Genomic DNA, 6107 nt, shown 5'->3' on the forward strand with positions numbered 1-6107 from the left:
TTAGTCCCTAACAATGCAACACGAATTATATAAGGGGGTTGAATGGAATTCTTGAACCTTTTTCAAAAAAAGATATAAAATGTTCTATCTTAATTATATATAAGTGTTTGATTTGCAAAGTGCGGAATAAGAAGTTAGTAAAATCAAAACACAAGTCTTTAAAAACTTTCTGGTGGATTTGAATGTATTCACCAGAGATATATATTATATCAAGAGAACTCTGTGTAGCAAGATTAGCTCACAGCTGCTTACAAATATGAACAACTAAGTTTACAAAGAAATGCTAAGGATGCAGCTTACAATTGTTTCTCTGAGATAATGTTCTTAGTCTTGTTCTTGTTGTTCTATTTGCTACTTCTTAGTTTATATATCACCAAGATTACAAAGTAATAAGACAAGATAATAAAACAAAACCTATCAAGTCTAATACTATGCTACTTCATTACTCTATTCCAGCATCTTTGAATATCTTCATAATAGCATGGAAATGGCAATGCTTCTTTGTTCTCTAAAACCCAGTTGAATAGGCTTCCACATTCCTTTTGCATACACTCGACGCATGTGACTGTGTTGTCACTGCCAACAGATGTTTGAATTGATTATCCGTCGGGTACATGATCATCCGTCGGGTGGCCTTGTTGATCATCCGTCGAGTGGCATTGTTGTTTATCCGTCAGGTAGCTATCTGGCACTTGACTTCATTTCATTTATGCAGAATTACAAGACATAATCTATGTACAATTAATCAACCTATTCTGCATATCTAATTAAAGTCAACATGACTTGAGTGCTACTACAGAATCTAAACAAGGTGTATGCAGAAATGTGCTACAGACTCATTATTAGACAAGCTACTCACTCGATGGATAATAAATCATCATCCGTCGGGACTATATTGAGTCATCCGTCGGGACTATATATTTATCTGTCGGGTGCTATATTTTTCACTAAGTAAAATCTACTGAGGTGTTTTGTTAATGAAATCATCAAGTTCACAACATATCCACAACACTTCTGTTTATAACATAAATATGATAATAAACATATTAAGTCAAAAGACTCAAATTAAACATACCTTTGGCATTGTCATTTAGGTCATACAAATGAGAAACGCATTTCCAAATTACATCAAGATGGCTACTTGGATAAGTTTGATTTTGAATCATACGAAGAATGCAAATCTTGTCTCATTGGCAAAATGGCTAAAGCTCCTTTTACCGGTCAAAGTGAAAGGGCCACCGAATGATTAGGACTTATATATAGTGATGTATGTGGTCCAATGCATACGATGGAAAGATGTGGCTTTTACTACTTCATTACATTTACTGACGATTTCAGTAGATATGGATATGTGTATCTTTTGAAGAACAAATCCGATTCTTTTGAAAAGTTCAAAGAATACAAGGCCAAAGTGGAAAAGCAAACAGGGGAAAGTATAAAAGTTCTATGATCAGATCGTGGAGGAGAATACTTAAGCCTCGAGTTTAAAGATTTCTTGAAGGAGTGTTGTATCATATCACAGCTTACTCCTCTTGGAACACCTCAATGGAATGGAGTTTCTGAGAGAAGAAATCGTACCTTTTTGGACATGGTGCGATCGATGATGAGTCTAGCAGATCTTCCAATAAGTTTCTGGGGCTATGCTCTAGAAATGACTGCATATACACTAAACCAAGTTCCAACTAAATCGGTTCAAAAGTCTCCATATGGGATATGGACTGAGAAACGTCACATCATGTCGTTTATGAAAGTATGGGGATGTGAAGCGTTTGTGAAACGCTTGGTGTCTGACAAGCTGGGACCAAAATCGGATAAATGTTATTTTATGGGATATCCTGAAGAAACTAAAGGGTATAGTTTCTATAATCCTACCGAGAACAAAGTGTTTGTTGCTCAAACCGCTGTATTTCTTGAAAGAGAGTTACTTTCCAAAAAATTAGTGGGAGGACTACATATCTCGATGAAGATCTAGTTGTACAAAATAACATTGAACCAGAGTTGGAAAGTGGGAATGAAGTATATCAAGATGTTCCTGCTCCGGAAACACAGGTTGTTCGTAGATCTAGTAGGGCTCGTCATGAGCCAGAGAGATATTATGGATTTCTCTTTACTCAAGATGATGATGTAATGCTCATAGATAATGATGAGCCTCTTACCTATCAAGAAGCTATGAACAGTCCAGACTCTAAGAGATGGCTAGAGGCCATGAAATCGGAAATGGAATCCATGTATCAAAATAAAGTATGGACTTTAGTTGTTCCACCTGAAGGGGTAAAACCTATAGGGTGCAAGTGGGTTTTCAAGAAGAAAACTGACATGGATGGTAATGTACAGACCTATAAAGCACGACTAGTGGCAAAAGGTTATAAATAAATTCATGGTATAGACTATGATGAGATCTTTTCACCAGTTGCTATGGTCAAGTCCATTAGGATTTTGCTAGAAATAGTTGCTTACTACGACTATGAGATTTGACAAATGGATGTCAAAACCACTTTCTTAAATGGGAGCCTTGAAGAGGATGTATACATAATACAACCTGAGGGTTTTGTGGATCCCAAGTTTGCTAAGATGGTCTGTAAGTTGTTTCGATCTATTTATGGATTGAAGCAAGCCTCAAGGAGATGGAATCGTCGTTTTGATGAAACAGTCAAAGAATTTGGTTTTATTTAAAATAAAGATGAACCATGTGTTTACAATAAGGTTAGTGGGAGCCATATGACATTCCTAGTACTAGATGTAGATGACATATTATTAATAGGAAATGACATACCTTCTCTGCATGCTGTTAAGACTTGGTTGGGAAATAGTTTCTCAATGAAGGACTTAGGCGATGCTACCTATATATTAGGGATCAAGATCTATAGAGATAAATCAAGGAAATTAATCAGCCTAAGTCAGAGTACATATATTGACAAAGTATTGCATCGTTTCGGGATGTAAGAGGCAAAAATAGGATATGTCCCAATGTCTTATGGGATATTGATCTCAAAAGACAATTAACCTAAATCATCAGATGATAAGGGTCGTATGAGCAAAGTTCCGTATGCTTGGCAATTGGATCTATAATGTATGCGATGATATGTACTCATCCTGATGTTTTGTATTCCTTGAGCATGACGAGCAGATACCAGTGTAATCCAGGTGAGGGTCACTGGACAGCTTTCAAGAATATTCTTAAGTACTTGAAGAGGACTAAAGATTCATTCTTAGCGTATGGAGGAGATGAGAAGCTGGTTGTAAAGGGTTACACTGACGCCAACTTCCAGACAGACAGAGACGATTCAGTATCTCAGTTAGGTTTTGTGTTTTGCCTTAATGGAGGTGCTGTAAGCTGGAAGAGTTCAAAGCAAGAGAAATTAGCTGTATCTACAATGGAAGCTGAGTATATTGCTGCCAATGAAGCAACCAAGGAGGCTGTTTGGATACAGAAATTTATAATGGGACTTGGTATGGTTCCATCGATCACATATCCAATTGATCTTTACTGTGATAATAATGGAGCCATCGTGCAGGCTAAAGAACCAAGGTCCCATTCCCGGGTAAAGCATATACTTAGGAGATATCACATTCTTCGAGAAATTAATGAAAGAGGAGATAGACATATATGTAAAGTGTATACTGATGATAATGTTGCAGGTCCACTGACTACGACTTTGTCCAAGCAAAAGCACGAAGGTCATACTAGTTCCATGAGTATTAAATACATGGGTGATTGGCTCTAGTGCAAGTGGGAGATTGTTAGTGTGTGCCCTAGAGAAAACACTATTATGTTTATGTTAAGAAATATTTGGATTATTAAGTATGATTCTATGGATTATTCTTTAGTAATTTATTATATCATTATTTTCTGCGATAAAATATTAGATTAATAAATGTCCTTGGAATATGATAAGTAAATTTATATCTCTAAGTCCGTGACTTAGAAATGAGATTATGAGAACATTATTGATATTCCTAAAGGTTCCTAGTCAAGTATTATTATTAAGGGATGATAATAAATATATTGAGACCAGTGTGTTTGTTGACTGATGATCACATCTCATTGATCATAGGTATGGTGATACTAAAGTCAAAACACAGGCACATGTATTAAATACATGGTGCTGGATTGACCCGTTGTGAGATACTACATGTTTAAAGTGTCATAAGTTAATCTCACAGTGATAATGATGTATTGGTCCTTAGACCTGAAATCATTATATTTCTATACGAGAATTAATATACTTTGATACTATTGAAAGTTATCCTTGACCGGGTAATAATAAAAGTAGACATTGAGTATATTATGAATAGTATGAGAAATATGAATGATCTAGATGGGATTTAGCCCTCCTATTTTAAATGAGTGATATTATTGTCCTCTTGATTGAGTAAGACTATAAAATACATGGCCGTGCTCAAATACTGATTTTTTTAATAATTTACTCATTGATCAAGGAATAAGGATTAAATGTTTGCAGAGGATGACACAATGCATGCCTCGAGTTTGATCTATAATATAAGGCTAAAGGGATTATATTATATTGTACATTATTCACGAAAGGTTTAATTAAATCACCAATTATTATTATTACTTGGGGAGCAATGATGTATTACTAGATACCACTCATTGTTTATAATTTTATTATTTGAAAATAAAATTATTATCAACGTAATAATAACCTAAATGGTCCCACACAAAGAACGTTTAAACAGAGTGTTATTTAAATTATGAATTTAAAATATTTTATTTTAATTAATTGAATTGAAATATTAAATTCATTAAGTGAGAGTTGATTAATTGTATATATATTAGAATTTGAATTTAATAATAATATAAACCCAAAATCATAATGGGTCGTTTTAGAAGCCCATTAGGTTTAGGGTTAAGCCTTAATCCTCTCTCTCCCCTATATATGCATTAAGATGTATATTTTTAGGGCAAGGAGTTGCATCATGTTTTTGGTGAAAAATCTAGCAGCTCTACATCCTAGAGAGGCTAGAGAGAGGGGGAGAGAGAGAAAAGAGTCAACCAAATTGGCTAGTACCACTTCAAGTGGAGAGAAAAACAAAAAAAAAATTAAAATACACACTGCGCCACTTCAAGTGGCGCATGGAGACTCCCTCGCCACTTCAAGTGGCGCAGAGGACCACTTTTGCAAGTTTACGTTCAAGTGGACTAGTTCTGCAAACAATGAGTTCAACAAGCCTAGAAATGCAACGGAGCCAAGTTAGCATTATTTGATTTACAACGTAAAAACATGTTTTTATCTTATGTAGCCTCGAAATTTGTGCAGCATGTTCAAACCTGAAAGTTCTTGTTTTCTCAAGTGAATTATTTTAGTGCGAATTATAGGCTAGCTGTGGTTTTTAATTCTTTTGCTTTTGTTTAAAAGTATTTAGATCACTATTCTTTAACTTAATTTGTATACATTTAAAAACTTTACAATCTTGGTGTTTCTGTGATTATATAAATATACATATATTTATATATTTTTTTCTTAAAACATAATTAACTTCTTATAAATAATAATATTTTGAGTCAATTTTATAAATTATGTGATATTTGATAATTATTTTAATAATATTAAAATATGTTTGAGATTGTTTTGTTCGATAGACAAATTTTGTCGATCACTTAGCATCATGTTTAGTTTAGTTTTTATGCAACTGAGTGGTCTGCATCTTTATGTTATTTTAGTAATGTTAATTTAGTATTCATGCATGTATAATGTGTTGATATAATTAGGTCCATCAATTTATATTTTATTATTTGAAAATCAAATGAGTTTCAGGTCATGCAAATTGTGTTAGACTTGGCGCTCAGTGAGTATTAAGCCCATTTGCCTCTATTTTAGAAAATTTGTTTGTTTGTAATTGTAACGCCCTCAAGACCCGGGGTATAAGTCTGGGGGTTACTAGCTAATCACCAAACCTGTACAATTTGATTAACAATTAATAAAGAAATTAAATTAAACCCCTTTAATACTAACCAGGATCTTTTTAGGTTAAAGTATGAAAACAAGAATCACTAACTACTTTTATTACAAACCAACATTCAAAGTCTCACAAACTCTCTTTATTACAAACCATTGTCTAATTCATTTTAAACTAAGTTCAACTTT

This window comes from Apium graveolens, chromosome 5 (genome assembly GCF_009905375.1).
Source record: "Apium graveolens cultivar Ventura chromosome 5, ASM990537v1, whole genome shotgun sequence".
In the NCBI taxonomy this organism is placed as follows: Eukaryota; Viridiplantae; Streptophyta; class Magnoliopsida; order Apiales; family Apiaceae; genus Apium; species Apium graveolens.